This window comes from Mesoplodon bidens (genome assembly GCF_964165515.1).
Source record: "Mesoplodon bidens genome assembly, chromosome: 20".
NCBI lineage: Eukaryota > Metazoa > Chordata > Mammalia > Artiodactyla > Ziphiidae > Mesoplodon > Mesoplodon bidens.
In genome coordinates this window covers 11071491-11093496 of record NC_138181.1, presented here as the reverse complement: position 1 = coordinate 11093496, position 22006 = coordinate 11071491, and the positions used below count along the sequence as shown (strand labels likewise).

The following is a 22006-nucleotide window of genomic DNA, read 5'->3' as shown; positions in this document are numbered from 1 at the left end:
TATTGCTATGTATATTCATATTGCCATTTGTTAATTGTTGTGGGTTTGTCTTTCTCAGTCTTTTTGGTCCTTTCTTCTTCTTTTGTTCTCTTCTCTTGTGATTTGATGACTATCTTTGTGTTATATTTGGATTCCTTTTTCTTTTTTGTGTATATCTAATATCGATTTTTGGTTCATGGTTACTATGAGATTTTTGTATAACAGTCTATATATATTCGTGATTGTTACAAGTTGCTGATCTCTTAATTTCAAACACACTTTAAAAATCCTGTATTTGTATTTTCCTCCCCTTGCAATTACTGATTTCTCTGAATTCTTTTGATATTATATTTTATATCTAATTGTTTTGTGTATCCCTTAACTGCTTATTGTGGATATAAATGATTTTACTATTTTGTCTTTTAACTTCCATACTAGCTTTGTGTGTGGATGATTTCCTACCTTTACTATACCTTTACCTTACCAGTGAGGTTTTTCATTTTGTAATTTTCTTGTTTCTAGTCGTGGCCTTTCCTTTGTCGCCTAGAGAAGTTCCTTTAACATTTTTTGTAAAGTGGGTTTGGTGGTGCTGAACTCTTTTACCTTTTGCTCGTCTGTAAACCTTTTGCTCCCTCCGTCAAATCTAAATGAGAGCCTTTCTGGGTAGAGTATTCTCTTTGTAGGTTTTTCCATTTCATCACTTTAAATATATTGAGCCACTCCCTTCTGGCCTGCAGTTTCTGCTGAAAAATGAGCTGATAGCCTTATGGGGGTTCCCTTCTATGTTATTTATTGCTTTTAATATGTTGCTTTTTTCTATGTCTTTAATTTTTGGCAGTTTGATTAATATGTGTCTCAGCATGCTGCTCCTTGGGTTTCTCTTGTATGTGACTCTCTGTGCTTCCTGGACTTGAGCAAATGTTTCCTTTCTTAATGTTAGAGAAGTTTTTGGCTATAATTTCCTCAAGTATTTTCTCAGGTCCTTTCTCTCTCTCTTCTCCTTCTGGGACCCCTATAATGTGAATATTATGTGCTTGATGTTGTCTCAGAGGTCTCTTAAACTGTCCTCATTTCTTTTCATTATTTTTTCTTTTCAGCACAAGTGATTTCCACTACTCTGTCTTCCAGCTCACTTATTTGTTATTCTGACTCATTTAGTCTACTATTGATTCCTGCTAGTGTATCTTCATTTCAGTTATTTTTTAAAATTTATTTTATTTTTGGCTGTGTTAGATCTTCATTGCCGCCTGCGGGCTTTCTTTAGTTGCGGCGAGTGGGGACTACTCTTCGTTGCAGAGCGTGGGCTTCTCATTGTGGTGGCTTCTCTTGTTGCAGAGCACGGGCTCTAGGTGCCCGGGCTTCAGTAGTTGTGGCTTGCAGGCTGTAGAGTGCAGGCTCAGTAGTTGTGGTGCACGGGCTTAGTTGCTCTGAAGCATGTGGGATCTTCCGGGGCCAGGGCTCGAACCCATGTCCCCTGCATTGACAGGCAGATTCTTAACCACTCCACCACCAGAGAAGCCCATCATTTCAGTTATTGTATTCTTCATCTCTCTTTGGTTGTTCTTTATATTTTCTAACTCTTTGTTAAAAACTTCTGACTTCTCACTCTGTACATCCATTCCCATCCCAAGTTCTGTTATCATCTTTACAATCATTACTCTGAACTCTTTCTTGGATAGGTTGCCTATCTTCACCTCACTTAGTGCTTCTTCTGGGGTTTTATTTTGCTCCTTCATCTGAAATATGTTTCTCTGCTGCCTCATTTTGTTTAAGTTGCTATTGTATTTTTGTCTGTGTGGTAGGTTAGTTACATTTCTTGACCTTGGAAAAGTGGACTTCCGTAGGAGATGTCTTATGTGCCTTAGCAGTGCACACCCCTCTTGATAGCCAAGCCATATGCTCTATGGATTTGCCCTAAGAGAACTGTGTGGGCCCTTCTTTTGTGGTGGACTGACGATGTGGTTGGTGTGGTAGGCTTGGTTGGCCCCTGGTCTGGTTGATTGCCAGGCCCTGCCTTTTGTGAAGGCACTCAGCTGCTGGGTGGTAAGGCCGGGTTACAAGGCAGCTGACGGCAGAACCCCAGGGAGCTCTGGATCTAGTGCTGGATCGCTGGTGGACAGAGTCAGGGTCCAGAACACTCCAGGGATGTTTTTCCCCACTGGTGGGTGAAACCATGTCCTGGGGTTAATGTGCTGGATTACCAAGGCAGAGTTAGGTCCTGGAGTCTGGCTTCAGGACCCACGGTTCCCAGAGCTGGTGTCAGATTGCTGGTGGGAGTGGTCGATTTCTGATACAGTTGGGTATGGCAACTGGGGTGTCTTAAAGCTTGTTGTTGGGCTGCTAGTGGGCAGCGCCATGGCACAGCTGGTCCCAGGGTAGGGTCTGGCCTACCATGCACAGGCTGTATCCACAGGCTGTGGGATTGTGGTTTTCTTGTGTTTGGTGTCTGCGACTGGTCTAGAGACTAGTGTAGGTTTCCTGGAAGGCAGGGCCAGTGCCTGCCCACCGGTGTGTGGAGCTTGGTCTTGGCCCTCTTATAGGCAGGGCCATGTCTAGTGGCCTGTCTAGAGTTGCTGTGGGTTCAGGAATCTTTCAGTAGCCTGTCTGCTGAGAGATGGGGCTGTGTTACACCCAGTTAGTTGTTTGGCCTGAGGCATCCCAGCACTGGTTGCCTACAGGTGTTTGAGGGGGCCAGGTTTTGGCACGAATGAGATAAACGGAGTATCCCAAGATGGTGGCCACCAGCAGCAGTGTCCACACGGTAGTATGCTCCCAAATAGGCCTGCTGCCAGTGTCTATGTCCCCAGGATGATCTGTAGCCACCCCTGGCTGTCTGGGAGACTATCCAAGACCAGCAGGTAGATCTCTCCGAGGCTCCTATCAAATTAGTGCTCTTGCCCTGTGTCCTGATGTGCGTGAGCTTCTCTGTACGCTCTTTAAGAGTGAAAGCTCTATTTCTGCCGGTCCTTTGGGATTTCTGAAATTAAGCCCCACTGGCCTTCAGAGCCAAATGCTGTGGGGGCTTGTCTTCCTGGTGTAGGACCCCTGGCTGGGGAGCCCAGTATGGGGCTCAGAACTCTCACTCCTGTGGGAGAACCTCTGCCCTCTGATTATTCTTCAGTTTGTGGGTTGCCCACCCAGGGGTATGGGATTTGATTATATCAGGAGTCTGCCCCTCCTACCCATCTTGTTGTGGTTCCTTCTTTATGTCTTTAGTCGTAGAAGATCTTTTCTGGTAGGTTCCGGTCTTTTTCATCAATGGTTGTTCTCAGATAGTTGTGATTTTGGTGTACTCATGAGAGGAGGTGAGCTCAGGGTCTTTTGACTCTGCCATCTCCTTTCCTCAATTGAAAGGCAGTTTTCCCCTGTATAATATTATTTGTTGGTAGTTTTTATCTTTCAGTACTTTGAGTATATCATCCCACCACCTTCTGGCCTGTAAGGTTTCTCATGAAGAATCCACTCATCGTCTTACGGGGGTTTCCTTTTATGTGACAAGTCACTTTTTTTCTACTTTCAATATCCTCTCTTTGTCTGTGAATTTTGAGAATTTGATTGTAATGTCTCTTGGTATGGATTTCTTTGGGTTCAACTTATTTGAATTTCTTCGGCCTTCCTTGTACTGAACATCTACTTCCTTTCTCCACTTTGGAAAATGTTTAGCCTTTATTTCTTGGAATATACTTTCTGATCCTTTCCTTCTCTATTCTTCTTCCAGAACCCCCATAATGTATATATTAGTGCCTTTGGTGGTGTCCCATAAGTCCCTTAAGCTTTCTTCACTTGCTTTCATTCTTTTGTCTTGTTTGCTCTTCTTACTACATAATTTTCAATGACCTGTATTCAGGTTTGTTGATGCTTTCTTCTGCTTGATCTAGTCTGTTGTTGAACCCCTCTAGTGCATTTTTCTGTTCAGTTTGTAGAAGTGATATTTGGGGCTCTGGACAAATGGATCTTCTCTTTCCCTTTCAAGGGGGAAATTGAGAGCTGGGATTATTCATCCACTCACCCTTTGGTGAGCAGGGGGGAGTACCCTTGGTGTCAAATATGCCAAGATGCTGTCCTTGTTGTCCCCCAGGCAGTTAGATTGTCCAGACCCATCAGAGCTCCCAGAACTTGAAAAGCAAATTCCAGATCTATGGAAAGCCTCCTTGGAAATATATGGGTGCTGGACCTGCAGACAAATACCTTCTCTCTTCTGGGTGAAGCTGAGAGCTTCCTGCTTGTAAGCACTGCACTAGGGCAGGTTTCTGGCAAGAGGGTTCCTGAATCTCCCTACTGACTCCAGTGGTTTTGCTTTCTCCCAAAGAAGATGAGACTTTCATTTATTTTCAGGTTCATCACAAAGGGAATTTATTTATGAATTGTTGCTGAATCAGTGTATTTGTGAGAGGGCTTTCTTCTAGTGCTTCCTACACCACTATGTTGCTGGTGTCTTTCTCCCTTGGGAATCTCCCCCCACCAATGTTATTGAGATATAATTGACATATAATAAGGTGTAAGTTTAAAGTGTAAAAATTGTTGCTATGATACATTTAAACATTGCAAAAATGTTTCTCACCATTGCATTAGCTAACACCTCCATCCTGTCACATAATTACCATTTCCTTTTTGTGGTGAAAACTTTAAAGATTTACTCTCTTTGCAACTTTCAAGTATATGACACAGTATTCTTATCTGTAATCACCATGCTGTACATTAGATTCACAGAACTTGCTAATATTATAACTGGAAGTTTGTACCCTTCAACCAATATCTCCCTATTTCCACTACTTGGAGCCCATGATAACCACCACATTACTCTCTTTCTCTGAATCTGGCTTTCTCTGATATCACTGATATGTGGAATCTGGATTCCACATATAAGTGATATCATACAATATTTGCCTTTCTTGATCTGATTTATTTCACTTATAATGCCATCAGTATTCATCCAGGTTGTCTCAAATGGCAGGAATTCCTTCTTTTCATGGCTGAATAATATTCTGTTATACATATGTATATTATTTACAGCCATCCATTGCTGAAGACTTAAATTGTTTATATATTTTGGATATTGTGAATAAAGCTACAATGAACATGGAAGTGCAGATATCTCTTTGAGATCCTTATTTCAATTTCTTTTGATGTGTACCCAGAAGTGGGTTTGCTGCATCACGTGGTAGTTCTATTTTTAAGATTTTGAGGAATCTCCGTACTGTTTTCCATAGTGGCTGCACCAATTCACATTCCCCCTAACAGTGTAAAAGTTTTCCCTTTTCTCAACATCCTTGTCAACACTTGTTATCTTTTACCTTTTTGATAATAGCAAAAGTAAAAGGTGTGACGTGATGTCTCACTTTGATTTTGATTTTCCTGGTAATTCATAATGTTGAGCACCTTTTCATGTACTTATTGGTCATTTGCATGTCTTCTATGGAAAATGTTTATTCAGATCCTTTGTGCATTTTCGAATCTTTGTTGTTGTTGTTATGGAGTTGTAAGAGTTCTCTATATGCTTTGGATATGAATGCCTTATCACATATATGATTTTCAAATATTCTCCCCTTCTGTAGGTTTCTTTTTATTTTATTACTTGTTTCTTTTGCTCTGCAGTAGCTTTTTAGTTTGATGTAGTCTCACTTATTTTTGCTTTTGTTGCTTCTGCTTTTGGTGTCACATTCAGGAAATTGCTGCTGCCAAGATAAATGTCAAGGAGCTCTTTTCCTATGTTTCCTTCTAGAAGTTTTACTGTTTCATGTCTTATCTTTGAGTCTTTAGTCCATTTCAAGTTCATTTTTCTGAGCAGTGTAAGATAGAGGTCAAATTGCATTCTTCTGCATGTGGTTATGCAGTTTTCCCAACAGCATTAATTGAGTAGACGCTCCTTTCCCTATTGAGTTTCTTGGCTCCCTTGTCAAATATTAGTGGACTGTGTGTAGGGGATTATTTATGGGCTCTCAACTATGTTCCATTGTTCTATGTGTCTATTTTTGTGGCAATACCGTATTGTTTTGATTACTATAACTTTTAGTGTAATTTGAAATCAAGAAGGGTGAAGCCCCTGGCTTGTTATTTTTCTTTCTCAGGATTGTTTTGGCTATATAGGTTCTTTTATGGCTCCACAAAAATGATAGGATTGTTTTTCTATTTCTGTTGAAAAATGCCATTGGAATTTTGATAGGGATTGCATTGAATCTATAGACAGCTTTGCATAATACAGATGTTTAAATAATATTAATTCTTCCAATACATGATAATGGGATATATTCCCATTTGTGTCTTCTTTAATTTCTTTCATCAAAGCCTTGTTTTCAGTGGACAGATATTTCACCTCCTTGGTTAAATTTATTCCTAAGTATTTTATTCTTTCAAATCCTTTTGTAAATTGGATTGGTTTCTTTGTTTCTTTTTCTTTTTCAAATGTTTAGTTATTAGTGGGCAGAAATGCAACTGTCTCATATATGTTTTGTATCCTGTAACTTAAACAAATTTGTTTATTCTAAGAATTTTTTTGTAGAGTCTTCGGATTTTCTGTATATAAGATCATATCATCTGCAAACAAGGGCAATTTTATTTCTTCCTTTCTGATTTGGATGCTTTTCATTTTTTGTCTTTCTAAATTGCTCTAGCTATGACTTCCAGTGCTATATTGAGTAGGATTGGTGAGAATGGGTCCCATTGTCTTTTTCCTGATCATGGAAGAAAAGTTTTCAACCTTTCACCACTGAGTATGACATTGGCTGTGAGTTTGTCATATATGGCCTTTGTTGTGTTGCAGTATGTTCCTTTCAGTCCCAATTTGTTGAGAGTTTTTACATGAGAGGATGTTTTATTATGTCAAATGCCTTTTATGCATTTATTGAGATGATTATATAATTTTATCTTTCGTTCTCTTAATGTGGCATATCATATTTATTGATTTCCATTCGTTGAAGCAACCTTGCATCCCAGAGATAAATCCCACTTGATCATGGTGAATTATTATTTTAATGTGATGTTGAATTTGGTTTGCTAAAATTACTGAGAAATTTAGCATCTGTATTTATGGGGGTTATTGGGTTATTGGTCTGTAATTTTCTTGTAGTATCCTTACACTTTGGTTTTGGTAGCAGGATAATTCTGGCCCCATAAATTGAGTTTGCAGATGTTTCCTTCTCTTCAGTCTTCTGGAAGAGTTTGAGAAGGATGGACATTCATTCTTCTTTAAATGTTTGATATTCACCTGTGAAACCACCTGGTCCTTGGGCTTTTCTGTGTTGGAAGTTTTGTGAATCTCCTTATTTGTAATTAGTCTGTTCAGATTTTCTATTTCTTCATGTTTCAGTCTTGGTAGTTTGTAGGTATTTGAAGATTTTATCCATTTTTTCTAGATTTTCCAGTTTGTTGGTTTATAATTGTTGATAGTAGTCTCTCAGGATCCTTTGTGCTCTATGGTACCAGTTGTAATATTTTCTCTTTAAATTCTCTTATTTATTTGAGCCTCCTCTTTTTTTCTGACTTAGTCTAGCTAAAGTTTTGTCAAATCTCTTTCTTTTCAAAAAACCAGCTCTTCATTTCTTTTTATTATTTTCTGGTCTCTATTTCATTTATTTCTTCTCTGATGTTTGTTATTTCCTTCCTTCTGCTAACATTTGCCTTAGTTTGTTATTTTTCTACTTCCTTGTTAAGGAAAGTGAGGTTTTTTGAGATCTTTATTTTTTAAATGTACCATTTGTTGTTGTAAGCTTTCTTTTTAGAACTGCTTTTGTAGCATCCCAGAGATTTTCATATGTTATATTTTTGTTTGTTTTAAGATATTTCTTGATTTCTTGTTTGATTTCTTCTTTGACCCACTGGTTGTGCAGGAGCATATTGTTTAATATCCACATATTTGTTAATTTTCCAGCTTTACTTCTGTTATTGATTTCTAGTTTTATACCTTTGTGGTCAGAAAATATAATTACTTTGATGTCAGTCTTCTTAAATTTGCTAAGCCTTGTTTTGTGACCTAACACTACTCTATACTGGAGAATGTACCATGTGTGCTTGAGAAGAATGTGAATTCTGCTGCTGTTGGATGGAATATTCTGAATATGTTTGTCAGATCCCTTTGGTTTAATGTATGGTTCATGTCCAACGTTTATTTGTTGATTTTCTGTCTGAATGAACTATCCATTGTTGAAAGTGGTGTGTTGAGTTCCCCTACTATTATTGTATTTTTATCTATTTCTCCCTTCATATCTCTTAGCATTTGCTTAATATAGTTAGGTGCTCCACTGTTGAGTGCATATATATTTATGATTGTTATATCTTCTTGATGAATTGACCTCTTTATCATTACATAATGACCATCTTGGTCTCTTGTTTCTATTTTTGCCTGAAGTCCATTTTGTCTGATGTAAATATAGTTACCTTTGCTCTCTTTTGGCTTCCACTTGCATGGAATATATTTTACCATGTCTTACTTTTGACATTCTGTGTGTCCTTAAAACTCTACTGAGTCTCTTGTAGGCTGCATAATAGGGTCTTTTTTTTTCTATCCAGCCACCGTATGCCTTTTGACTGGAGAATTCAGTTCATTAATGTTTAAAGAATTACCGATACTTAACAGTCAACTAATGCCATCTTATTTGTTGTTTTCTGGGTGTTTTGTGTTTTGTAACTCTATTTTTCTTTTATTCTTTTCTTTTTACCTTCTTTTGTAAATTAATGATTTTCTCTAGTGGTATACTTTGATTCCCTTCTGTTTATCTTTTCTGTATCTACTTTAAGTGTTTGCTTTGTGGTTACCAAGAGGCTCACATAAAACATATGTAAGTCATGTTTACATACATATATATATGTGTATTTTATATATATATATATATATATATATATATATAGCACTGATAATTTATCTTTGATCACATTAAAAACTCTATCCTTTTATCCCCCTTTCATATTATTGATGTCACCATTTACATTTTTTTAAATTGAGGTATAATTGAAATATATTAATATCAGTTGTGCAACATAGTGATTCAATACTTTTAAATATTGCAAAATGATCATAATAAGTGTTGTTAACATCTGTCACCATGTATAATTACAATGTTTCTTGTACTGAGAACTACATCTTTTCATATTGTGTACCCACTAAAAGTTATTGAAGCTATAGCTATGTTTAATACTGTCTTCCTCCAACTTTTATATTAGAATCAAGGAGTTGACACATCACCATATTACAGTATTAGAGCACACTGAATTGGACAATATGCTTGTTTTTACCAGTATGTTTCACATTTTCATTTGTTTTAATGTTACTAATTAGCATCCCTTTACTTCAGCTTGTAGAACTCTTTTCAACATTTCCTGTAAGACAGGTTTAGTGGTGGTGAATTCCCTCTGTTTTTGTTTCTTAGGGAAAGTCTTTATTTCCCCTTCAATTCTGATGAACAACTTTTCTGGTTAAAACATTCTTGTTTGACAGTTTCTTTCTCTTAGCAGTTTGAATAGATCATCCCATTCTCTCCTGGCCTGCAAAGTCTCTACTGAGAAATTTAGATATCCTTATGGGAGTTTCCTTGTATGAGAAAAGTTTTTTCTGTTGCTGCTTTTATAATTATCTCATTGTCTTTGGTTTAGACAGTCTTATGATTATGTGCATTGCAAAAGATTACTTTGAGTTGAATTTTGAGGTGATCTATTAGCTTTATAAACTTGGATATCCAAATCCCTCCCAGGCATGGGACATTATCATCCATTATTTCTTTAAAGAAGCGTTCTATCCCTTCCTCACTCTCTTCTCCTTCTGGGACTACAATGATGTGTTCGTCATTTCTTTGACAGCATCCCATAGGTCAGGTAGGTGTTCTTCACTCCTTTTCATTCTATTTTTTGTCTCCTCTAATTCAATAATTTTGTTTATTTTATTTTATGGAAGTATAGTTTATTTACAATATTATGTTAGTTTCAGGTGTACAATATAGTGATTTTATTTATTCATTCATTCATTCATTTTTGGCTGCACCATGTGGCACATGTTATCTTAGTTCCTGACCAGTGCAGTGGAAGTGCAGAGACCTAGCCACTGGACTCTCTGGGAATTCCTGATTTTATATTTTTATAAATTATACTTGATATAAAGTTATTACAAAATATAGGCTACATTTCCTGTGGTGTATTTTATATTCACATTTTTTATTTATTTTTATACCTTGTAGTTTGTAACTGTTAATCCCCTTCCTATAACTTGCCACTCCTAAAAACCTCTCTCAGTTGGTAACTAGTTTGTATCTGTGATTCTGCTTCTTTTTCATTACATTCATTTGCTTGTTTTATTTATTTTTTTGATTTCACATGTAAGTGAAAACATACAGTATTTTTCTTTCTCTATATGACTTTCACTAAGCATAACCCTCCAGGTCCATCCATATCATTGCAAATGGCAAAATTTCATTAGTTTTTATGGCTGAGTAATATTTCATTGTATACCATATACCACATACTTTTTATTCATTCATTAGCTGATGGACACTTATTTGTTTCCGTATTTTGGCTATGTAACAAATAAAGCTGCTATGAACATTAGGGTGCATGTATCTTTTCAAATTAGTGTTTTTATTTTTCTTTTTGATGAACACCCAGGAGTGGAATTTCTCAATTACATGGTAGTTCTATTTTTAATTGTTTGAGGAACCTCCATTCTGTTTTCCATAGTGACTGCACCAATTTACATTTGCACCAACAGTGTACAAGGGTTCCAGTTTCTCCACATCTGTGCCAACATTTGTTATTTGTAGGCTTTTTGATGATACACATTCTGAGAGGTGTGAAGTGATATCTCATTTTGGTTTTCATTTGCATTTTCCTGATAATTAGTGATGTTGAGTACCTTTCCATTTATCTGTTGGGCACCTGCATGTCTTCTTTGGAAAAATACCTATTCAGGTACTCTGCCCATTTTGATTTGGTTGTTTGTTTGGTTGGTTATATTGAGTTGTAAGTTCTTTATGTATTTCCAATATTAAACTCTTATCAGACGTATGTTTTGCAAATATCTTCTACCAATCAGTAGGTGGCTTCTAATTTTCTTGATAGTTTGCTGTGCAAAATTTTTAAAGTTTGATTAGGTCTCATTTGTTTATTTTTGCTTTTATTTCCCATACCTGAGGAGACAGATCCAATAAAAATATTGCTAAGACCAATGTATTGCCTGTGTATTTTTCCTAGGGGTTTAATGGTTTCAGGTTTTACATTTAGGTCTTTAATACATTTTGAGTTAATTTTTGTAAATGGAGTGAGAAAACACTCTAATTTCGTTCTTAAAGATGTAGTTGTCTAGCTTTTCCCAGCACCACTTACTGAAGAGATTGTCATTTTCCCATTGTGTATTCTTGCCTTCTTTGCTGTAGATTAATTGACCATATGTGTGTGGGTTTATTTCTGGGCCGTCTATTTTGTTCCAGTAATTTATGTCTGTTTTTGTGCCAGTATCATGCTGTTTTGATTACTGTAGCTTTGTAGTATAGTCTGAAGTCAGAGAGAATGATGCCTCCAGGAAGCCTGCACAAGCCCCTTAGCCTGCCTCAACCAACAGAGGGCAGACAGCAGAAGAAAGAAGAACTACAACCCTTTAGCCTGCGGAATGGAAGCTGCAACACAGAAAGTTAGACAAGATGAGATGGCAGAGGAATATGTCCCAGATAAAGGAACAAGGTAAAACCCCAGAAGAACAACTAAGTAAAATGGAGATAGGCAATTTACTGGAAAAAGAATTCAGAGTAATGATAATGAAGATGATCCAAGATCCTGGAAAAAGAATGGAAGCACAGTATGAGAAAATACAAGAAATCTTTAATGAAGACCTAGAAGAACTAAAGAACAAAAAGACAGAGATGAACAGTACAATAACTGAAATGAAAAATTCACTAGGAGGAAACAATAGCAGAGTAACTGAGGCAGAAGAACAGATAAATGACTTGGAAGACAGAATGGTGGAAATCACTGCCACAGAACAGAATAAAGAAAGAAGAATGAAAAGAAATGAAGACAGTTTAAGAGACGTTTTGGGTAACATTAAACGTACCAACATTCACATTATAGGGTTCCCAAAAGGAGAAGAGAGAAAGGACCTGAGAAAATATTTGAAGAGATAATAGCTGAAAACTTCCCTAACATGGGAAAGGAAACAGTCACCCAAGTCCAGGAAGCACAGAGAGTCCAGGCAGGATAAACCCAAGGAAGAACTTGATGAGACAGATAGGAATCAAACTGACAAAAATTAAAGACAAAAAATATGAAAAGCAACAAATAACATACAAGTGGACTCACATAAGGTTATCAGCTGATTTCTCAGCAGAAACTCTGCAGGCCAGAAAGGAGTGGCACAATATATCTAAAGTGATGAAAGGGAAGAACCTACAATCAAGCATACTCTACCCAGCAAAGCTCTCATTCAGATTTGATGAAGAAGTCAAAAGCTTTACAGACAAGCAAAAGGTAAGAGAATTCAGCACCACCAAACCAGCTTTGCAACAAATGCTAAAGGAACTTCTCTAAACAGAAAAGAAAGCGCCATTACTATAAAAAAGAAAATTATGAATGGAAAAGCTCACCACTAAAGGCAAACACAAAGCTAAGATAGGAAATAATCTACACACAAATACAATATCAAAACCTGCAATTGTGAGAAGAGGAGAGCACAAATGCAGGATATTGGAAATGCATTTGAAATTAAAAGACCAGCAACTTAAGACAACCTTGTTTATATATAGACTGCAATATCAAATTCTCATGGTAACCACAAACCAAAAATCTACAATAGATACACAAAAAATAAAAAGGAATCCAACACAACACTAAAGTTAGTCATCAAACCATAAGAGAAAAGAAAAAAAGAGGAAGGGAAGAAAAAAGACCTACAAAAACAAATGCAAAACAATTAAGAAAATGGCAGTAGGAACACACATATTGATAATTACCTTAAATGTAAATGGATTAAATGCTCCAATTAAAAGACATAGACTGGCTGAATGGATACAAAAGCAAGACCTGTATATATGCTGTCTTCAAGAGACCCACTTCAGATCCAGAGACACAAACAGACTGAAAGTGAAGGGATGAAAAAAGTTACTCCATGAAAATGGAAATTGACAGTAACACAATAATAGTGCGGGACTTCAACACCCCACTTTCATCAATGGACAGATCATCCAGACAGAATATCAGTATGGAAACACAGGCCTTAGACCAGACAGAGTTAATTGATATTTATAGAGCATTCCACCCAAAAGCACCAGGATACACATTCTTTTCAAGTGCACATGCAACATTCTCCAGGATTGTCCACATGCTGGGCCACAAACTGAGGCTCAGTAAATTTAAGAAAATTGAAATCATATCCAGCATATTTTCTGACCACAACACTATGAGACTAGAAATCAACTAGAAGAAAGAAAAACTGCAAAAGCACAAACACATGGAGGCTAAACAATGTGCTATGAGACAGCCAATTGATCACTGTATAAATCAAAGAGGAAATTTAAAAAATACCTAGAAACAGTTGAAAAAGCATGATGATCCAAATCCTATGGGACGTGGCAAAAGAAATTCTAAGAGGGAAGTTTATAGCAATACAACCTTACCTCATGAATGAGAAAATTCACAAGTAAACAACCTAACCTTACAACTAAAGCAACTAGAGAAAGAAGAAGAAACAAAAGCCAAAGTTAGTAGAAGGAAAGAATCATTAATATGAGGGCAGAAACAAATGAAAAAAATAGAAAAGATCAGTGAAACTAAAAGTTTCTTATTTGGGGCTTCCCTGGTGGTGCAGTGGTTGAGAGTCCGCCTGCCGATGCAGGGGATACGGGTTCGTGCCCCGGTCTGGGAGGATCCCACATGCCGCGGAGCGGCTGGGCCCGTGAGCCATGGCCGCTGAGCCTGCGCGTCCGGAGCCTGTGCTCCGCAACGGGAGGGGCCACAACAGTGGGAGGCCCGCGTACCATAAAAAAAAAAAAAAAAAAAAAGTTTCTTATTTGAAAAGATTGGCAAAATTGATAAACCTTTACCAGACTCATCAAAAAAAAAAGGAAGGGGACTCAAGTCAATAAAATTAAAATGAAAAAGAAGTTACAATGGACACCACAGAAATACAAAGGATCATAAGAGACTACTACAAGCAACTATATGCCAATAACTTGGACAACCTGGAAGAAATGGACAAATTCTTAGAAAGGTACAATCTCCCAAGACTGAAGTGGAAAGAAATAGAAAATATGAACAGGACTGCAAAGTCAAAAGTACTGCAATTGAAACTGAGATTAAAACACTCCCAACAAACAAAAGTCTAGGACCAAATGGTTTCACAGGTGAATTCTATTAAACATTTAGAGAGGAGTTAACAGCTATCCCTCTGAAACTATTCCAAAAAATTGCTGCAGAAGACACACTCTCAAACTCATTCGATGAGGCCACCATCACCCTGATACTAAGACCAGACAAAGATACCATAAAAAAAGAAAAGTATAGGCCAATACCAGTGGTGAACATAGATACAAAAATGCTCAACAAAATACTAGCTATCCGAATCCAGCAATACATTAAAAGGATCCTACACCATGATCAAGTGGGATTTATCCCAGGAATGCAAGGATTCTTCAACATACGTGAACCAATCCATGAGAATCATCACATTAACAAACTGAAGAATAAAAACCATGTAATCATCTCAATAGATGCAGAAAAAGCTTTCGACAAAATTCAACACCCATTTATGATAAAAACTCACCAGAAAGTGTGTATAGAAGGAACATACCTCAACATAATGCCGGCCATATATAACAAGCTCACAGCTAACAACATACGCAACGGTCAAAAGCTGAAACCATTTCCTCTAAGATCAGGAACAAGACAAGGATGTCCACTCACCAGTTTTATTCAACATAGTTTCAGAAGTCCTAGCCACAGCAATCAGAAAAGCAAAAGAAATCCAAATTGGAAAAGAAGAAGCAAAACTGTCACTGTTCGCAGATGACATGATACTATACATGGAAAATCCAAAAGATGCTACGAGAAGACGACTAGAGCTCATCAATGAATTAGGTAAAGTTTCAGGGTACAAAATTAATACAAAGAATTCTGTTGCACTTCTATACACTAACAAAGAAAGATCAGAAAGAGAAATTAAGGAACAATCCCATTTACCATTGCATCAAAAAGAATAAAATTAAAAAGAACTGTACTTCAAAAACTATAAAATGCTGATAAAAGTAATCGAAGATGACACAAACAGATGGAACAGTATATACCATGTTCTTGGAATAGAAGAATCAATATTGTCAAAACAACTATCCTACCCAAGACAATCTACAGATTCAGTGTAATCCCTTTCAAATTACCAATGACATTTTTTCACAGAACTAGAACAAATCTTAGTATTTGTATGGAGAAACAAAGGACCCTGAATAGCCAAAGCAATCTTGAGAAAGAAAAATGGAGCTGGAGGAATCCGGCTCCCTGACTTCACACTATACTACAAAGCTACAGTAATCGAAACAGTATGGTACTGTCACAAAAACAGAAATATAAATCAATGGAACAGGATAGAAACTCAACAAATGAACCCAAACACCTATGGTCAATTAATCTATAACAAAGAATGCAAGACTATACAATGGAGGAAAGACAGTCGCTTCAATAAATGATGTTGGGAAAACTGGACAGCTACATGTAAAAACTTGGAAGTAAAACATCCTTTAACACCATACACATAATAAACACAAAATGGATTAAAAACCTAAATGTAAGACCGGATACTATAAAACTTTTAGTGGAAAACATAGGCACAACATTCTTTGACATAAATCACAGCAATATCTTTTTTTGAGCTCTCTCTAGAGTAATGCAAATAAAACAAAAATAAACAACTGCAACCTAATTAAACTCATAAGCTTTTGCATAACAAAGAAAACCATACACAAAATAAAAAGACAACTCACAGAATGGGAGAAAATATTTGCAAACAATGCGACTGACAAGGAATTAAGTTCTAAAATTTACAAACAGCATGTGGCTCAATATCAAAAAAACAAACCCAATCAAAAAGTTGGAAGATGACCTAAATAGACATTTCTCCAAAGAAGACATACAAATTGCCAAGAGGTACATGAAAAGATGCTCAACATCGCTAATTATTAGAGGAATGCAAATCAAAACTACAGTGAGATATCACCTCACAGTCAGAATGGCCATCATCAAAAAATCTACAAACCGTAAATGATGGAGACAGTGTGGAGAAAAGGGAACCATACTACACTGTTCGTGGGAGTGTAAATTGGTGCAGCCACTATGAAGAACAGTATGGATTTTCCTTAAGAAACTAAAAATAGAGCTACCATATGACCCAGCAATCCCACTCCTTGGTACATATCCAGAGAAAAACATGGTTCAAAAGGATATGTGCACCCCAGTGTTCATTGCAGCACTGTTTCTTGCTTTCCATTACTGATATTTTACTGTTTATTTTAAAGCAACAGATTTCTCTATATTAATCTTGTATCCTGCAACTTTACTGAATTCATTTGTTAGTCTGTATGTTTTTTTGGTGGGACTTCAGGATATTCTATATATAGTATCATATCATCTGCAAATAGTGACTGATTTACATCTTCCCTTCAAATTTGGGTGCAATTTTTTTTTCTTATCTGTTTGCTGTGGCTAGTATTTCTGATACTACATTAAATAGAAATGGTCAGAGTAGCCATTCTTGTCTTGCTCCTGATCTTAGAGGACAAGCTTTCAGCTTGTCATTATGAGTATGCTGTTAGCTGTGGGTTTGCCATAAATGGCCTTTATTATGTTGAGATGCATTCCCTCTTTACCAATTTTATTGAGAGTTTTTATTATGTGTGGATGTTGAATTTTGTCAAATACTTTTTATGCATTTATTGAGACAATTAGGTGATATTTATCTGTTTTGTTAATATGGTGTATCACATTGATTGATTTGTGGATATTGAACCATTCTGCGTCCCTAGGATAAATTCAACTTGATTATGTTGCATGATCTTTTCTATGTATTGTTGAATTTTGTTTGCTAATATTTTGTTGAGGATTTTTGCATCTCAGTTCATCAGAGATATTGGCCTGTAATTTTCTTTTTTTGTAGTGTTTTTGTTTGGGTATCAGAGAAATGCTTGCCTCATAGAACGAGATTGAGTGTTTTCCCTCAAGTTCAATTGTTTTAATAGTTTGAGAAAGATAAGCATTATCTTTTCTTTAAATGTTTGGTTGAATTCCCATGTGTAGCTGTCTGCTCCTGGACTTTTGTTTGTTGGGTTTTTTTGATTACTGATTCAATTTCCATACCAGTAATCCACGTCTGTCCAGTTTATCTGTTTCTTCCTGATTCAGTCTTGGAAGATTGTATGTTTCTAGGACTTAATCACTTTCTTCTATGTTGCCCAATTTGTTTATGTATAATGGTATTGTTATATGATTGTTTGTATTTCTGAGATATCATTGTAACTTCTGCTATTCATTTCTAATTTCGTTTATTTGAGTCCTCCCTCATTTCTTCTTAATGAGCCTGGCTAAAGGCTTATCCATTTTGTTTATTTTCTCAAAAAAACATCTCTTGGTTTTCTTGATCTTTTCTATAGTTTTTTGGGACCCTGTTTTATTTATTTCCACTCTGATTATTATAATTTCATTCCTTGTGCTGACTTTGGGCTTTGTTTTTATTTCTTTTTCTAATTCCCTTAAATGGTAGGTTAAGTTGTTTATTTGAGATTTTTTCTAGTTTCATGAGGTAAGTCTGTATTGTTATAAAATTCTCTCTTAGAACAGCTTTTGTTGTGTTCTTTAGATTTTGGAAAGTTGTGTTCTAATTTTCATTTGTCTCAAGGTAATTTCTGATTTCCTTTTTGATTTCTTCATTGACCTGTTGGTTTTTAGTAGCATGTTGTTTAGTGTCCACATCTCTGTGCTTTTTCTGTAATTTATTTCTAGTTTCATACCGTTTTGGTCAGAAAAGATACTTGATATAATTTCAACTTGTTAAATTTGCTAAGTCCTGTTTTCTGGGCTAGCATGTGATCCATCCTAGAGACTAGAAATGTGCACTTGGAAAGAATGTATATTCTGCTGATTTTCTGTGGAATGTCCTGTAGATATCTATCAAATCCAACTTGTCTAATGTGTCATTTAAGGCCACTGTTTCCTTATTTGGTTTTCTATCTGGATGACCTATCCATTGATCTAAGTGGGGTGTTAAAGTTCCTTACTATGATTGCATTCCTGTCACTTGTTCCCTTTATGTTTTTTAATATTTGCTTTATATATTTGGGTACCTTTATAGTAGGTGCATATATGTCTATAAATGTTACATTCTTTTCTCTATGGACCCCTTTATCATTTTATAACGACCTTCTTTGTCTTTTATCATGGACTTTATTCTGAAGTCTCCTTTGTCTGATATGAATATTGCTACTCTGGCTTTTTTTGAAATTTCCATTTCATAAAACGTCTTTTTCCATCCCCTCACTTTCACTCTATGTTTGTCTTTAGGTCTGAAATGAGTCTCTAGTAGAAAGCATATAAATGGGTCTTTTTTTAAAAACCAGTCTGCTACTCTGTGTCTTTTGATTGGAGCATTTAGTCCCTTGACAGTTAAAAGTGATTATTGATAGGTATGTACTTGTTGACATTTTCTTGCTTTTCTAGTTGTTTTTGTAGTTCTCTGTTCTAACACATTCTAAAAGATCTACATTTTTTACTCCCTTCCCTAAGGTTTTGTGTTTTTTGATGTCATATATTACATCTTCATGTTTATCCCTATGTGTTTATTTTGGTTAAAGTTGGTTTTACACTTTTTGTCTTTTAACTTTTGTACTAGCTAATTTATGTGGTTGATCCACTGCCTTTACTATATGTGTCTTTACCAGGGAGATTTTTCCCTTCCTATATTTTCTTATTTTTTGTGTGATTTTTATTTTTCAGTTAAAGACGACTCTTTAACCTTTCTTGTAAGGTCAGTTTAGTAGTGATGAATTCGTTTCCTTTTTGCTTATCTTGGAAACTCTCTTAACTCTTTTTCAATTCTGAATGATAACCTTGCTGGGTAGAGTATACTAGGTTGTAGATTTTTTCTTTCAGCACTTTAAATATATCATGCCAATTCCTTCTGCCTTTCAAATTTTTTAGAGAAAATCAGCTTGTAGCCTTTAAGGGGTTCCCTTGTATGTGACTTTGTTTTTCTCCTATTGCCTTTAAAATTCTCTTTATATTTAACTCTTGCCATTTTAATTGTGATGTATCTTGATGTGCGTCTCTTTGAGTTCATCTTGTTTAGGAGTCTGTGGATTCCTGTACCTTAATGTCTGTTTCCTTCTTCACGATTGGGAAGTTTTCAGCCATAATTTCATCAGTCATATTTTCTACCTCTTTCTCTCTCTCTTCTCCTTGTGAATACCCTACAATGCAAATGTTAATATACTTGATTGTCTCAGTTTTTTAAAAATTGTTTTTGCTTTTCTGATTGGGTGTATTCCACTATCCTGTCTTCCAGGTTATTTCAGTGTTCTTCTGTATCATCTAATCTGCTCTTATGTCCTTCTAGTGTATTTTTTATTTCACTCTTGTATTCTTCAGCTCTGACTGGTTCTTTTAAAAAAATATTTTCTAGTTCTTCGCTGAAGTGCTCATTGTGTTAGTCTATTCTTTCTCAAGTTCAGTTAGCATTCTTATTACTATTGCTTTGAACTCTTTATCAGGTAAATTATTTGTCACCATTTCATTAGGATTTTTCAGGGGCTTTATCTTTTTTTTTAACATTCCCATTTCTCATTTTGTTTAACTTTTTTTGTTTGTCTCTATGAAATTAGGTGAGACAGTTACCTATCCCAGTCTTGAAGGCATGTCCTTGTCTGGGATTGTCACTGTACAAGTCCACGTGTGCCCAGTGGCTTTAGTGGGACAGCTGGAACTAAAGTGAGCATGGGCCACATCTTCCCCACTGAGCCAGGTGGGAGCTGGGACTTCTAGGCTCAGTGGTAGTTTCCACCCTATTGAGGGTATGGCTGAGGCCTAAGGAGCTGGAGCAGGAGCCCTGAGGGAGTTGGGTTTCTCTCAGTTGCAATGGCAGCCTCCACCTTGGTTGCGAACAAGGGCTTGTGGGTGCACTTCTGAGCCGGTTCCAGTTTTTCTCCAATGTTTGCATCTTGGTTAGTGGCTTGGTCTGTGCCAGAGGGGCTGGAGCCACACTACTGTGCTCGGATCCATTCTTTCCCAAATGTGTTTTCAATATGCTGCTTCTGTGCTGGAAATGGGAGTAAGCCAGTCTGTGTATCACTCTTTAAGAGTAAAGTCTCCCAACAGCTATACCCCAATAAAAAAAAAAAAAATAGAAAGAGTTGAGTCTCATTTTCTTACAGCTCTCTGGAAGTCCCACCGCTTTTCAAACCAAGTAAAGGGGCTTTTCTCCCACGTGTCACACCCCAGGGCTGGGATGCTTAATATGTGACTCAAACCCATTGTTACCCAGGGAGGATCCCTGAGGCTGTGATTTCCCCCTCCTTTTCTGGGTCACCTAGTAGTGGTCTGGGACCCTACTAGCTCACTTCTCTTCCCCTCCTGCTAGACTTCATGTGGTTCTTTCTTTACAGCCTTGGTTGTAGAAGAGTCTTTCTTCTAGTCTTCAGGTCACTGTCAGTGAGAGTAACACTATAAGTAGTTGTAGTTTTGATATGTTCATGAGGGAGGTGAGCTCAGGGACCTCCTACTCTGCCATTTTGATCCACATTCCTGGGTCATTTTAATTGATCTGTCTCCTAGGTCATTTATTCTCTCTTTACTTGTTCAAGTCTGCTAGTGAAGCTCTATTGAATTCTTCAGTTAGTCATTGTATTCATTTATCTCCAAAATTTGTTTTTTTTTAATGTTTTCAACCTCTTTACTGAACCTCTTAATTCATCCTTATATTATTTTCTCTGTATCATTAAATTGTTTACCTGTTTTCTTTTGTAGTTTTCTGAGTATCTTTAGAACAATTATTTTGAATTACTTGTCAGACATTTCCTGGACTTCTACTTCTTTGGGGCCATTTTCTGGAGGTTTATTGTGTTCTTTTGGTTGTGTCATATTTTTCATGATCCCTGTAGACCTGCATAGGTGTCTGCACATTTGAAGAAAGGGTCACCATAAATTTTGCATCATCTTAATGCTGGCCCTGTATAGAATCTGGGGGTGTAGGGAAGTTTAAATTAAATTTAATCAAATCAGTATTTTGACTGCAGCAAATCAATCAGAAGCTAAGTACTTACTGGTGAGTTAAGGAGCTGGTGTTTTCAAAAGAGAATTGCTAATTATGGTGGATTCTTCTCACAAATCTGTTTTGGCCTGTTTTGTAGCATACTGTATATGTACCGATTGCGTCTTTCAGGAGAGAGAGTGAAGTTTATCGATCATGTTCTCCAACTATAAAAATCTGTGAAATTGCTAAGGAGAATTCCCTTGTCAATTAAAAGTAGTGACAACAAAAGATCTCAGTTCTTATTACATGTGATTAAAATGAGCAGCACTACCCACCTCTAAATCATCAAGTCAAAGTGATGGGGCAACTTTAAATATCTTTTAATTTTTCATGATCTTAAAATTAGATATAAGTATTTTAAATGGCCAAAGTAGATGAACATTCACATCCTTCCTAATTTTAAAATTCAATAGTTCTTGTTTAGTGATTGTTAGGATACTAGGGAACACAGCTGAGGACTCTAGTATGGAATAGGAAGAGTTAAATCAAATGCTCTTTGGGCTTCTTATCAGTATTGCATTATAAATCCCATCTCTTTCCTCTTTTTTTTTTGTAGTAAAAGCAGACTTTATTTTCACATTTGGTAGGTAACTAAGACAGAACATAAACAGTTTAGAGGAATAGAGAGGCAATGACTGCTTATTTCTCTAATAGTGTATAGACATTTGAGTAATGCTGCTCTTTGTGTAATTAATCTTGATCTATCTCCAGCAACTTTTTAATGCAAGGTAATTATAAACCTTCCTAGGGATAACATTATAATTTCCAGACTGA

At 36.5% G+C, this 22006-nt stretch overlaps 1 protein-coding gene across 11 annotated transcripts in view; it reads left to right on the top strand.

The window, feature by feature from the left end:
• Positions 1–22006, top strand: part of ADAM18 (ADAM metallopeptidase domain 18) — a 131217-nt gene that overhangs the window by 68850 nt on the left and 40361 nt on the right. The gene's annotated exons all lie outside the window — the stretch shown is intronic.